Source organism: Somniosus microcephalus, chromosome 26, assembly GCF_052327205.1.
Source record: "Somniosus microcephalus isolate GS21.2 chromosome 26, FLI_Smic_1.0, whole genome shotgun sequence".
NCBI lineage: Eukaryota > Metazoa > Chordata > Chondrichthyes > Squaliformes > Somniosidae > Somniosus > Somniosus microcephalus.
In genome coordinates, this window is record NC_141012.1 from 30,344,257 (window position 1) to 30,359,950 (window position 15,694).

Below are 15,694 nucleotides of genomic sequence, written 5' to 3' on the forward strand. Positions count from 1 at the left end.
GAGGGCAGAGGAAACGAGGCGAGACGAACCGAGATGAAGAGTAAGGTAGACCCGACAAAGAGCAGAGGAGGGCAGCAGAAGACGTATTAATTAAAACCGAGTGCCGAGTTATAAGCTGACGCTCGGGGAAGAAAGTATCTGAGGACAGTGAGACTAGTTGGTTAGGCGAACCCTGCAAATAAGCTGGCGCTTGGGGGACAAGACTCTTGTTGAACACTGCAAATAAATGCAGGTGTCCACGCCACAACGAATATACTGGCGTTTGACGCTTGGGTAGTAAAATCTAAGCAGTAAAGACTGCTAATCATCTCGCTGACGCAACGTTACCGCCGACGACCGCCCGAGGGAGAAGAAGAGAACCCATCATGACGAGACGACGACGGTAGCTGAGGAGAAGAAAGGTGTATTGCAGCAGCAGCTCCAGCACCGCGCCCTGAGACCACGTGGTGACGGAGTACCCCAAAGGACAGCAGCCCAGACCTCAAAATCGCAATTGCTAAAACAACAGGTTTTGCTTTGGATTGGTGAGCATGAATTCCTGGCCCCTCAGCTTAATCTAGTTAGGTATGGGGTGGGATAAGGTTAAGGGGATTGTTAAAGTAATTGTTTTTCCCTCGATGTGCCGTGTGTTCCCCATTCCCTGTATAAGTATAAATAGTTATAGTGTTATATGCCTGTAATTGTTTCTCTACCAGTAATTTTCTCATAAGACTGTGTTTTCATTTCTGTTTTAATAAAATCTTGGTTTTCTTACACCAAACCACCTGTCTACTCGAGTCTTTCTGTATCGCCGCCTGTACCTAAGTCCGGTGTCTAGAACCCAGGGGCGTGGGAACGATTCGAACCGCTCACCAACAGTCAGGGGCATAACTGACTGGGCGCACGCACCACCCGCCACCCCCTACACCTATTCATTCTCTCTGGAGTCTTTGTGCCAAATCCCCACTGGCAACACCTTTACAAACCATCCATGACTCATTTCTACTGCCATCATTTCCAGTATCTGGGCCCTTCTGGATCTCAGCATCCAACAGTCCCATAAGTGAGTCTATCAGGTCCTGCAATTGTCTTGTCCAGAATACCACATGTTAATAACAGCAAAAGGGAAGAGAAACTCTAACTTGGTGAGACCACACCTGGAGTACTATGTGCAGTTTTGGTCTCCTTACTTAAGAAAGGCTATACTTGCCATAGAGGGAGTGCAGCGAAGGTTCACCAGACTGATTCCTGCGATGGCAGGACTGTCATATGAGGAGAGATTGGGTTGACTAGGCCTGTATGTACTAGAAGAATGAGAGGGGATCTCATTGAAACGTATAAAATTCTGACAGGGCTAGACTGACTGGATGCAGGGAGGATGTTTCCCCTGGCTGGGGGGTCTAGAACGAGGGGTCACAATCTCAGGATACCGGGTAGGACATTTAGGACTGAGATGAGGAGAAATTTCTTCACTCAGAGGGTGGTGAACCTGTGGAATTCTCTACCACTGAAGGCTGTGGAGGCCAAGTCACTGAATATATTTAAGAAGGAGATAGATAGATTTATAGACGCAAAAGGCATCAAGGGGTATGGGGAGAGAGTGGGAATATGGCATTGAGATAGAGGATCAACCATGATCATATTGAATGGCGGGGCAGGCTTAAAGGGCCGAATGGCCTACTCCTGCTCCTATTTTTCTATGTTCTATGTTTAATGACAAAAAGGTGGTGAAAATACTAATTCTACTCATTAAGGCCAAGGAGTAAAAACATCTTGATTTATTCAAAAGGCACAGTTCAATTTACGAGTACCATTAATTTACCTTTAAATACAAACACGAAGCAGTGTATCTTAACTGGAAATTCCCTTTCAATTATAAGTTCGAGATTCTAAGGCACAGGTCTAAATGCTCATTGCATTTTGCTTTAATTTTCACACTGATTTTGATTACAACATACAAACGCGAATTTAAAAAAAAAACTCAACAGCTACAAAAGCTCATTGATAACGGGCAGCAGGCTTCGAGGTGCTGCTGAATTGAAATGAGAATTATCACAGCTTTTGCCAAGATGCAGCTATCCCTTATCCAGAAGAGATTAAAGAGAGACTCACTGTTGATCGGAGCTGCAGGCACTACAGTTGGACACACTCTAATGCAGTTCCACACTGGCAGGTTGGAATCGGGCTAAATGAAAAGCTTTCTTTATTTCCTGTAGCTCTGAAAGAATAGGGTATTGAAGGAGTCTGTAAATCACCCATTTTCTGCAAGTTTGAGCCAGCCTTTCAGAGTTATTCTATTGAAAATGCAGGCAACTTTTTTTCATTCTGGTGCACATATCAGAAGTGGATAAAAACGAATGTGTTGAAGGACGGAAGATCCTCCAACTGGAACAGCTTTTAAACGAACTGGCAAAACAACGCCATGACATTTGTTTCAATTCTCACATCAGATCAAGTTTTTGTGGAACATTTGATGACCTATTAGGGGGAGGGGGTGGAGAAGAGAAAGTAATAATGGATTGTACAATCATAAACAGTTGACTGCATGCAGTTCATGGGATTTAACATTCCCTACAAAAACCCTTTTCCCTTTGTCCCTGCGAAACTCTTAAAATGAGGCCTTGCCAGGCTTTTTGAATTATTTTATAGGTGAAATGGTGCATTAAAACAAGGGCAAGTCAGGATTTATTTTTAGAAGGGCAGCACAGACCAGAGATTGCCTCTGTGGCACCTTTTTGCTCACACCAGCTTTTATTTTGCCCATTTCTCAGGTCGGTTACATAACTGTGGGGATGATTTCCTCTACGAGCTATACGTGGAACAAAATTGTAACCCCATTTACAATGTTCCTGCCTGTAGAACACCAAGGATATCAGTTCTCAAACCTGATCTAAGTAGAAGTTAAATCACAGAACTATTAGCTTACCTAATGGCCCTGATATTTATTTATGGGGAGGTGGGGAGGGTGCGGAGAAGGCTGAAAATGCCCGAAGGACCCGGCAAGACCAGGTACGCGGAGGTTCTGCCGAACGTAATGGCAGAACCTCATTAACATTTTTTAGCTCCGTTTCTTCCCCAACAACCGGCCAAATGGACAGGCTGGCCGGCGGTCGGGAGGGAACACCAACGGCTGGAGGTCGCTGCCGGTGACCCTTGGGGACGGTCCCCGGTAATCAGGAGGTCAGAGAGGTCTGCGATCTGGAGGAGGTGGAAGCCAATAGTTTCCTTGAGTGGCTCAGGAGGAGGACTCCTGCTCATGGCCCACAAGGAGTGCTAAAAGAGGAACTTACCTTCTGGAGCCGGCAGTTCCCGCCTCCCTTTGACTGCAGAGTTTTCCGAATCATGGAAAACCCATGCAGCAACAGTCAATTTTAAATCAGGCTCCAAATTGCACTGTAGGAGCCTGATTTAAATATGTTAATTAAATGCTCCCCCCTCTCCATGGCAGGGCACTCGACGCCCTGAGATACGCCACCGTAAAAAAGGCAGTGGGCATGTGCGCGGTTTGTTAGGGGACGCGATCCTCGTATTTAGCTCATTAAATTAGCTCATTAAATAAATGCAGCCCATTTACTAACTGCTGCTACCAGGTAAGAAGTCTGGCATGTTGCTTATGGGCTTGTATTGTGCTATGTATGACCCAAAGTGTCAGCCTAGTCTCAGTTGGTAGCACTTTCACCTCTGAGTCAGAGGTAGTGGGTTCAAGCCCCACTCCAGAGATTTGAGCACATAATCTCGGCTGACACTTCTGTGCAGTACCGGGGGAGCGCTGCACTGTTGGAGGTGCCGCTTTTCTGATAAGATGTTAAACTGATGCTCTGCCCCCTCCGATTTCCCCCCCCCCTCTTCTGCCCAACATGGTGGGTTTAATATCAAGACCAATATTTCTGATGATCAGATCTAGGTCACAAATATAATACAACTTACACATAAGGCACACACTTGTGCATTCTGCATGATTTAAATGAGGCTTGGCACTTTGAAAGAAAGACTTGCATTTATATAGCGCCTTTTACAATTTCAGGACGTCCCAAAGTGCTTTACAGTCAATGACATACTTGTAAAGTGTAGTCACTTTTGTAATATAAGAAACACGGCAGCCAATTTGCATACATCAAGGTCCCACAAACAGCAATGAAATAAAAGACCAGATAAAAATGTTTTTTTAGGTGCTGGTTGAGGGATAATGTTGGCCATGGCACCAGGAGAACTCCCCTGCTCTTCTTCGAATAGTGCCATGTGATCTTATACGTCCACCTGAGAGGGCAAACAGAGCATCAGTTTAACACCTTATCAGAAAACGGCACCTCCGACAGTGCAGCGCTCCCTCGGTACTGCACAGAAGTGTCAGCCTAGATTATGTGCTCAAATCTCTGGAGTGGGGCTTGAATCCACGACCTGTGACTCAGAGGTGAGAGTGCTACCCACGGAGCCAAGGCTGACACTTTGGGTCATACATAGCACAATACAAGCCCATAAGCAACATGCCAGACCTCTAACCTGGCAGCAGCAGTTAGTAAATGGGCTGCACTCATTTCAGGTCAGGACTTGGCTAAATAGTTATAGTGGAATAACAACAGAAAATGCTGGAAAAACTCAGCAGGTCAGGCAGCATCCGTGGAGAGAAATTTGAGTTGATGTTTCGGGTCGAAACCCTTCTTCAAAACTGGAAGGAAAATAAAATAGATCGAAGGCAGGGCTGCGATCGGACAAAAGAAGTAAAAGAGTTATAGTGGAATTTGGCAGATGGGGTGAGTAGCACAAAGGTATGTTCCGAGTGCTGCTCATGCAATGCAGACAGTGTCTTACCACTCACTCTGCCAGTTGATGAAGTCCTTTTAAAGCTTATAGCTGTCAAACCTTGTAAACCCTAAATGGCGATTCTCCAATCTGATGTTCCGATTGTAGGGCAGGACTCACAGGGAATGCACCTCAGGAAATAATGGGTCCACAGCCTGGGGTTTTCCTTCTGTTGATTCTCCAAAGTGTACTCGCTGACAGCTGCACTCATTGGAGGTGTTGGGTTGCAGAATCATCTCTATAGTGTTGTAAAATTGAGCAATCACCCTGAATGGAGCAGCCTTGTTTTTAAAACAGTTAAAAATTTACTGGGAGACTGTGAGGGGATGGGTGATGATATTAGGAACATAACATAAGAACATAAGAAATAGGAGCAGGAGTAGGCCATTTGGCCCTTTGAGCCTGCTCCGCCATTCAATAAGATCTTCTACCTCATCTCCACTTTCCTGCACTATCCCCAGATCCCTTGAAACCCTTAATATTCAAAAATCTATCGCTCTCTGTCTTGAATATACTCAACGACTGAGCCTCCACAGCCCTCTGGGGTAGAGAATTCCAAAGATTCACCACCCTCTGAGTGAAGAAATTTCTCCTCATCTCAGTCCTAAATGGCCAACCCCTTATTCTGAGACTGTGACCCCTGGTTCTAGACTCCCCAGCCAGGGGAAACATCCTCCCAGCATCTACCCTGTAAGAATTTTGTATGTTTCAATGAGATGACCTTTCATTCTTCTAAACTCGAGAGAATATAGGCCTAGTCTACTTAATCACTCCTCATAGGACAATCCCCCCAACCCAAGGACAATCCCCCCATCCCAGGAACCAGTCTGGTGAACCTTTGTTGCACTCAGTCTATGGCAAGTATATCCTTCCTTAGGTAAGAAGACCAAAACTGTACACAATACTCCAGGTGTGGTCTCACCAGGGCCCTATATAATTGCAGTAAGACGTCTTTACTCTTATTGATTACAACAGTGACTACATTTCAAAAGTACTTCATTGGCTGTAAAGCACTTTGGGACGTCCTGAGGTCATGAAAGGCGCTATATAAATCCAAGTTCTTTCTATCTTTTACAATATGGCCTTTCCCCTCTTGCACCTAGGTTCAAACTCAGTGCTGCCAGAAATCATGAAAATCTCTTAAAGAATGTTAAGAAATAGAAATTTGCTGAACTTATCCCAATACAAATGGTTTTAAAATCATTCGTAATAAAACCAGTGTTCAAAATGTAGGAATTTCAACAAATGTGAACAGCATATCTAAAGACACCACAGTACGAAGAATGAAATGCTGACTACCCTGAGTTTGAAGATATTCATATGTTCAAACTAATATCTTGGCCATGCTGACATACATATCTCGTGTTTAACAGAATTAAATAGTCAAGAGTCTCTAATACTTAAATAACAACTTGCATTTATATAGCACCTTTAACATAGTAAAACGGCCCAAGGCGCTTCACAGGAGAGCTATCAGACAAAATTTGACATTGATCCACATAAGGAGATATTAATGGCCCAGAAATTCGGGTCGGGGGCCTCCCGCGGGTGTAAGCCCCCGACCTGCACTTACCTAGCGCGCCGGCCGTTGAGCTGTGGGCCCCCGTGGAATTGTGATCCTGGGCCTGCTCCAACTGCCGGCGCGCAGTGCTTGCGTATCCCAGGGGCGCAGTTAGTTCGATGCGCCCCCAGGGTTCATGTGGGCCATGGAGAGCCAAAGGTAGCAGGGAATGCTTCATTCATAAGTTTGACAGGAAGGCCTGTCAAACTTATAAATACTATAAGCCCCAAAAATCACTAAATCTTCAAATACATTTTTTAAAAATCACATTTTTTAAATAAACTATAAATTACATGAAATAACTATTTTAAACAATAATTTAAATTTTTGAAAAAAATAATTTTATTTTCTAACGGGGCTAAAAATAAACTTACCTTTCTTTAAAGTATTTAAAAATAATAACCCTGTGGAAAAAATGTTTTAATTTTAATTAATTCACCACTTACCTTGTAAAAAGCAGGCCTTGTGACTGCTTTTTATGTGCAACTTCTGGAGACTTACCCTCCCGGGAAAACCTGCAAAAAAAACGTAAGTTCGATGCGCACGCGCAGCCTCTCTCGCGCACGCATTCGACCTCTGAACCCCTTCGTTCAGGGGAACGGAAGTGCCGGTTTCCCGCGCATGCGCAGTGCATGCAGGAAACCGGCACTTCCATTGGGCCTACGGGTGAGTACCCCGTGCGTTCTCACCAGTGGAGACCCGAATTTCTGGGCCATTAGGAGAGGTGACCAGAAGCTTGGTCAAAGAGGTAGGTTTTAAGGAGCTAAGCCTCAGTTAAATACACTGCAGGAAAAGCAGTAATCCCGACTCTTTATAGGGTTAACATCACTGCAAATATTTTGGTACAAATTCTCCGAGATCTAACTATGGACTTATCTGGCGACATTAAAAAGACCATGCTAAAGAAAAGTTTATTCAGATAAAGAACTCCTTTTTTTATGTGCTCTATTGGTTACTAACAGCAGGGATTCCCAAGTTTGGGAGCCGATCCCATTAACAATAACTTGCTAAGCACTAATGTTCAATTTAATTAAAAAGTGAAGAGCTTCCCAGAGACTACTCAAGTAGTGTGCTCGTACAGTTTTAATGCAAACTCCAGCTGAGGAGTGATTGATAGTTTATTGAGATTAAATCACCATTTCAATCAAACTGACCTAAGGCACTAAAATGGGAGGTTTTGCCTCGTTTGCAGATGTATGGGAAAGTTCGTAAGACTAAGCAGTCTATATAAAGGGGAGCTCCTGTGCTCAAATATAGCTCATTAGTTGGTGTTGCTGGGTAGTCCTCCATTGTTGTATATTTTTTTCTCACTTGCCAATATTTTGCATCAATATTCTTGTTTCCCCACCACCCCCTCACTCAAGTGTTCTGCCCCAGCCTGCTCCGCTCAGCTCCCAATGTATTTATCTATTTATTCAACTCCAGGAATTCCCATCAGCCCGGCCCTCTGAACATCTATTCCATTTATTTAATTCTAGATATTCCTGTCCGCCCAGTCTGTTCAGCTCCCATTATATTTACTTAATTTACGTGCTGAACTGCTATTTTATTTTATTAATGAATTCCATGGATTGCAGCCTACAAAAGGGTCATTTGATTTAACTATTTTGGGACATGCACATTTTCTGAACCCTTGGTTGTTAATTACCTACCCACCAAAGTCTGAATTGTGTTCTCCAACACTGAAGGCCGCTTTCTGCTCATTAGTGATCTTGCACAACTTCCTCTACATACTACAGCCATGCTATTATTCCTCTCCCCGATATCATTCCTTTCCATTGCTCCGATTTCCTTCCTTCCTTTTGTTTCCTCATTTATTACTACTTGACTGCATTGCTTCCATATATCTATTTATTTCTGCTCACTTCAGCTCTGCCTATTCTCTGTTCCTCCGTGGCTACCAGTATCTGATTTGGCCTTGCTCTCTCTACACTCCGACATGCATGATAACCATTTAAATCTTTCCCTCCCTCTTGCCCTCTTAAACTATTTAACCATCCACCTTTGCCCCAGTTGTCCTCTCCCACAATACTCACTACAGATTCTCCCCAACTAACTATTACTCCCATAATTATGACCCTTCTCCCAAATACCAACTATCTCACCCACAATTGCTCACTTACAACCCAGCCCCTCATTACACACTTCCCCAATTCCAATCATGGCTTGCATTATTCCCTTCTCCCTCAGCTACTTACTATCCCCTCCTTACTTAAGTGTTACCCCAATCCTCAATACTTTCCTCCCTCAACTACTTACTACTCTTCACATTACCGCCCCACACTCCTCAGTTCCTCAATCCCCTAAACTAATCTCACGTCATCTCCCAAATAAAAAAAAACTCACTTCCAAACATCACATTGTCTCACTTGCCATCGCCATCATCACACCAGGCCCAATTCTCTACACACCATTTCCTCTGATGTCCCATGAGCAAAGCAATGTGGTGATAGGTTAAAAGTCTAGTGTATGTGCACACGTCCTATGTCCCACTTATTTTCCATAACTTGCCTGGATGAGTGCAGCTCCAACAACACTCAAGAAGCTCGACACCATCCAGGACAAAGCAGCCCGCTTGATTGGCACCCCATCCACCACCTTAAACATTCACTCCCTCCACCACCGGCGCACCGTGGCTGCAGTGTGTACCATCTACAAGATGCACTGCAGCAACTCGCCAAGGCTTCTTCGGCAGCACCTCCCAAACCCGCGACCTCTACCACCTAGAAGGACAAGGGCAGCAGGCGCATGGGAGCACCACCACCTCCAAGTTCCCCTCCAAGTCACACACCATCCTGACTTAGAAGTATATCGCCGATCCTTCATCGTCGCTGGGCAAAATCCTGGAACTCCCTCCCTAACAGCACTGTGGGAGTACCTTCACCACACGGACTGCAGCGGTTCAAGAAGGTGGCTCACCACCACCTTCTCAAGGGCAATTAGGGATGGGCAATAAATGCTGGCCTTGCCAGTGACGCCCACATCCCATAAATGAATAAAAAAAAGTAACACTTTCCTGTCACGCCTATTCCCAACATGCCTAACTGCAATGCTTTTCTGTCATGCCAACATTTACATTTTTGTCACATATTTGTCTACTTCTAACTTCTAAACAATTAATTTAGTGTGGGTGTCTGACCTGCTGCTTGAGAATTAAATGAATTATTTGTTCTATGTCAGATAAAAAAAAATAATACAATCTTAGAGGTTGCATTCATCGGCTGGCTCAGTTGTATTCCTCAAAGTGTATGAAATGTTGATGTATAATTAAATGATGCCCGAATGTGGAAATAATTAATTGATTCACTGAAGTCATGTGACTCAGAGGTCAAACATTAAATTAAAAAATCCTCTGACAATTACATCAAAAGTGCTGTTTGTGCTTTAAATAACAGAAGCTCCCCCTAATTACATAGAATGGGAGATCAGGTGATGTGTTGCTGCTGCAATATGTGGGAGCTGGTGAACACCATTGATGCTCACGGTGATCACATTTGCAGTAAGTGTTGGCTGCTCGAGGAACTCCGGCTCCGTGTTGAAGAGCTGGAGTCCGAGCTTCAAACACTGAGACACATCAGGGAGGGGGAGAGTTACCTGGACTCTGTGTATCACGAGGTAGTCACACCAATTAGATTAATTAATTCAGATGTAGTCCGTGGCCAGGGTCAGGATGGTGTGACTAGAAGTGAGGCAGGTACGGGGATCCAGGAGGTAGTGTTGGAGGAGCCGCAGCCCTTGCACTTGTCCAACAGGTTCGAGGCTCTTACTCCCTGTGGGGACAGGAGCAGGGACTGCAGGGAGGATGAGCAACCTGGCCACAGCACCATGGAGCAGGGGGCCATTCAAGTGGGGGGAGTTAAAAGAAATGTTGTAGTGGTAGGGGATAGTATCGTTAGGGGGATAGATAGAGTTCTTTGCACCCGAGAGCGAGAGTCCCGAAGGCTGTGTTGCCTGCCTGGTGCCAGGGTTAAGGACATCTCCTCTGGACTGGAGAGAAACTTGGAGTGGGAGGGGGAGGATCCAGTTGTCGTGGTCCATGTTGGTACCAATGACATAGATAGGACAAGGAAGGAGGTTCTGCTGAGGGAGTTTGAGCAGCTAGGGGCCAAATTAAAAAGCAGAACCACAAGGGTAATAATCTCTGGATTATTACCTGAGCCACGAGCGAATTTGGCTAGGACAAATAAAATTAGAGAGTTAAATGCGTGGCTCAAAGACTGGTGTGGGAGAAATGGGTTTTGCTTCCTGGGACACTGGCACCAGTACTGGGGCAGGAGGGAGCTGTTCCGTTGGGACGGGCTTCACTTGGCCAGTGCTGGGACTAGAGTCCTGGCGGATCATATAACTAGGGCTGTAGAGAGGGCTTTAAACTAACTAGTGGGGGGGGAGGTTCCTAGAGAGCAAATAATAAAAATGACAACAGAGAAGGTCATAGACTTAGGTAGCAGTGGGGAAATTAAAAACCAGAGCGTGTCAGGAAGGGGCAGAAGGTATGGAGTAAAAGGTAAAGTAATAAAAAGGGCAAAAGCAGGAACTAAGTGTCACAAAACATCTTTGAAAGTTCTCTCTGAATGCACGTAGCATTCGTAACAAAATAGATGAGTTAATGGCACAAATAACTACATATGGGTATGATCTTGTGGCCATTACAGAAACATGGCTGCAGGGTGACAATGCCTGGGAATTAAACATACCAGGTTATTTAACGATCAGGAAGGACAGGCAGGAAGGAAGGGGAGGTGGGGTGGCTATGTTAATAAAGGAAGGAATCACTGTAATACAGAGAAATGATATTGGGTCAAAAGATCAGGATAATGAAACAGTTTGGGTGGAGGTAAGGAATAATAAGGGGAAAAAAACACTAGTGGGCGTAGTCTATAGGCCTCCGAACAGTGGCAACTCTGTTGGACGGAGTATCAATCAGGAAATAGTTGAGGCTTGTAATAAGGGAACACCTATAATTATGGGGGATTTTAACTATCATATTAATTGGACAAATCAAATTGGGCAGGGCAGCCTTGAGGATGAGTTCATTGAGTGTATTAAGGATGGGTTTCTTGAGCAGTATGTAACTGAACCGACCAGGGGGCAAGCAACCTTAGATCTGGTCCTGTGTAACGAGACGGGATTAATTAAAAATGTCCTAGTAAAGGATCCCCTTGGAATGAGTGACCATAACATGGGTGAATTCCATATTCAATTAGAGGGTGAGAAGGTTGGATCTCAAACAAGCGTGCTAAGCTTGAATAAAGGAGACTATGACGGTATGAGAGCGGAATTGAGTGGAGTGGATTGGGAAAATAGATTAAAGGGTAAGACGATACATGACCAGTGGTGTACATTTAAGGAGTTATTTTACAACTTCCAAAAAATATATATTCCACTGAGAAGAAAAGGGTGTAAAAGAAAAGACAGCCATCCGTGGCTAAGTAAAGAAATTAAGGATAGTATTCGACTAAAAACAAGGGCATATAAGGTAGCCAAATCTAGTGGGAGGATAGAGGATTGGGAAAACTTTAAAAGACAGCAAAAAATAACAAAAAGATTGATTAAGAAAGGGAAGATAGATTATGAAAGTAAATTAGCAAAAAATATAAAAACAGATAGTAAGAGTTTTTATAGTTATATAAAAAGAAAAAGGGTGGCTAAAGTAAATGTTGGTCCCTTAGAGGATGAGACCGGGAAATTAATGGTGGGAAATATGGAGATGGCAAAAACACTGAATGAATATTTTACATCAGTCTTTACAGTAGAAGACACTAAGACTATCCCAACACTGGACAAACAGGGGGCTAAAGGGGGGGAGGAGCTAAACACGATCAAAATCACTAAGGAAATGGTACTCGGTAAAATAATTGGACTCAAGGCGGATAAATCACCTGGACCTGATGGCTTACATCCTAGGGTCTTGAGGGAAGTGGCGGTAGGGATTGTGGATGCATTGGTAATAATTTTCCAAAACTCCCTGGACTCGGCAAAGGTCCCGGCAGACTGGAAAACTGCTAATGTAACACCCTTATTTAAAAAGGGCAGTAGACAGAAGGCTGGAAACTATAGACCGGTTAGCCTAACATCTGTGGTAGGTAAAATTTTGGAGTCCATTATTAAGGAGACAGTAACAGGACATTTGGATAATCATAATTTAATAGGACAAAGTCAGCATGGTTTTATGAAGGGGAAGTCATGTTTGACAAATTTGCTGGAGTTCTTTGAGGAAGTAACGTATAGGGTGGATAAAGGGGAACCAGTGGACGTAGTGTATTTAGACTTCCAAAAGGCATTTGACAAGGTGCCACACAAAAGATTATTGCTTAAGATAAAAAATCACGGGATTGGGGGTAATATTCTGGCATGGATAGAGGATTGGCTATCTAACAGAAGGCAGAGAGTTGGGATAAATGGTTCATTCTCAGACTGGCAATCAGTAACTAGTGGTGTTCCGCAGGGGTCAGTGCTGGGTCCCCAACTCTTTACAACCTATATTAACGATTTGGAGGAGGGGGCCGAGTGTAACATATCAAAGTTTGCAGATGATACTAAGATGGGAGGGAAAGTAGTGAGTGAGGAGGACATAAAAAACCTGCAAGGGGACATGGGCAGAGATTTGGCAGATGGAATACAATACTGGAAAGTGTGAGGTTATGCACTTTGGCAGGAAAAATCGTAGAGCAAGTTATTATCTTAATGGCAAGAAACTGGAAAGTACTGAAGTACAAAGGGATCTGGGGGTCCTGGTGCACGAAACTCAAAAGGTTAGTATGCAGGTGCAGCAAGTGATTAAGAAGGCCAATGGAATGTTGGCTTTCATTGCTAGGGGGATAGAATATAAAAATAGGGAGGTATTGCTTCAGTTGTACAAGGTATTGGTGAGACCGCACCTGGAATACTGCGTACAGTTTTGGTGTCCATACTTAAGAAAGGACATACTTGCTCTCGAGTCAGTACAAAGAAGGTTCACTCGGTTAATCCCGGGGATGAGGGGATGGACATATGAGGAGAGGTTGAGTAGATTGGGACTCTACTCATTGGAGTTCAGAAGAATGAGAGGCGATCTTATTGAAACATATAAGATTGTGAAGGGGTTGGATCGGGTGGATGCGGGGAAGATGTTCCCGATGATGGGTGAAACTAGAACTAGGGGGCATAGTCTTAGAATAAGGGGCTGCTCTTTCAAAACTGAGATGAGGAGGAACTACTTCACTCAGAGGGTGGTAGGTCCATGGAATATGCTGCCCCAAAAAGCTATAGAAGCTACATCATTACATAAATTTAAAACAGAAATAGACAGTTTCCTAGAAGTAAAGGGAATTAAGGGTTACGGGGAGCAGGCAGGAATTTGGACATGAGTCTAGGTTCAGATCGGTCATGGCCCTGTGGGTAGCGGAGCGGGCCCAGGGGCCGTGTAGCCTGATCCTGCTCCTATTTCGTGTGTCTAATTCTGTTAGATTCAGGAGATGGTTCTGTGATAGTGGATTGGCGGTTAGGATCAGATCAGCCATGATCTTATTGAATGGCGGAGCAGGCTCGAGGGGCCGATTGGCCTACTCCTGCTCCTATTTCTTATGTTCTTATGTTCTTATGTTCACTTATTAAAAAAAAGAGAAACCTCTTCTGTTATTAAACCCCAGGATCCCTGTCAAACCTGCTCAGAGCTATCAACCCTTACAAACCCTCTCCATGGTCCTAAATCCTAAGTCTCTCCCTCCATCCTGCAAAACCTCATCATCATATTGACAAAATCCAGTAAACCCATCCCAACAAGAACGACAACAATAACCACTTCCATTTATATAGCACTGAGGCATTTCACAGAGGTATAAGGGCAAAGAAATGAACGCCAAGCCAAAGCAGCAGAGATTAGGAGGGGTGACTAATAGCTTGGTCAAATAGGTGAGCTTTAAGGGGTCCTGGGAGCCCATGTTGGGTCATCGTGGGCAAGGATGATGGGTGAGTGGGACTTACTGCAGGATAGGATATGGGTGGCAAAGCATTGGATGAGCTGAACATAAGAAATAGGAGCAGGAGTAGGCCATTTGGCCCTTCAAGCCTGCTTCGCCATTCAATAAGATCATGGCTGATCTTCTATCTCATCTCCACTTTCCTGCACTATCCCCATATCCCTTGATTCCCTTAATATTAAAAAATCTATCGGTCTCTGTCTTGCATAAACTGAGCCTCCACAGCCCTCTGGGGTAGAGAATTCCAAAGATTCCTCTGAGTGAAGAAATTTCTCATCTCAGTCCTAAATGGCCGATCTCTTATTCTGAGACTGTGACCCCATGGTTCTAGACTCCCCAGCCAGGGGAAACATCCTCCTGTCAAGTCCTGTAAGAATTTTGTACGTTTCAATGAGATCACTCCTCATTCTTCTAAACTCTAGAGAATATAGGCCTAGTCTACTCAATCTCTCCTCATATGACAATCCCCCCCAACCCAGGAACCAGTCTGGTGAACCTTCGTTGCACTCCCTCTATGGCAAGTATATCCTTCCTTAGGTAAGGAGACCAAAACGGTACACAATACTCCAGGTGTGGTCTCACCAGGGCCCTAAATAATTGCAGTATGATATCTTTACTCTTATACTCAAATCCTCTTGTAATTAAGGCAAACATACAATTTGCTTTCCTAATTGCTTGCTGTACCTGCATGTTAACTTTGTGATTCGTGTACAAGGACACCCAGGTCCCTCTGAACACCAACATTCCCCAATCTCTCACCATTTAAAAAATACTCTGCTTTTCTATTTTTCCTACCAAAGTGGATAACTTCACATTTCTCCTCATAATATTCCATTTGCCATGTTCTTGCCCACTCACTTAGCCTGCCTATAGCCTCTTGAAGCCTCCTTGCATCCTCCTCACTACTTAAATTCCCACCCAGCTTTGTATCATCAGCAAACTTGGATATATTACATTTGGTCCCCTCAACCAAATCATCATTGGTATAAATTGTGAATAGCTGAGGCCCAAGCACTGATCCTTGTGGTACCCCACTAGTTATAGCCTGCCAATCTGAAAATGACCCGTTTATTCCTACTCTCTGTTTTCTGTCCGTTAACCAATCCTCAATCCATGTTAATATATTACCTTCAATCCCATGAGCCCTAATTTTGTTTAATAACCTCTTGTGTGGCACCTTATCGAATGCCTTCTGAAAATCCAAATACACCACACCCACTGGTTCCCCCTTATCTATTCTGTTAGTTACAACCTCAAAAAACTCCAACAGATTTGTCAAACCCTTTCATAAATTCGTGTTGACTCTGCCCAATCCTATTATTATTTTCTAAGTGCCCTGTTACCACGTCCTTAATAATAGATTCTAGCATTTTCCCTACTACTGATGTTAGGCTAA

General features: G+C 44.0%; 1 long non-coding RNA gene across 2 annotated transcripts; it reads right to left on the reverse strand.

Annotated features, from left to right (window-relative positions):
• Window positions 1-1,874: 1,874 nt before the first annotated feature.
• Window positions 1,875-6,855, reverse strand: LOC147100374 (uncharacterized). 2 transcript variants are annotated; one of them, XR_015073753.1, is made up of 2 exons: window positions 6,787-6,855; window positions 1,875-2,457 (listed from the first exon to the last, which is right to left on the reverse strand). It is a non-coding gene; the product is annotated as an uncharacterized LOC147100374 (long non-coding RNA). The 2 variants fall into 2 exon arrangements; XR_015073752.1 differs by lacking the exon at window positions 6,787-6,855 and adding an exon at window positions 3,270-3,317.
• Between the last annotated feature and the right edge of the window lie 8,839 nt (window positions 6,856-15,694).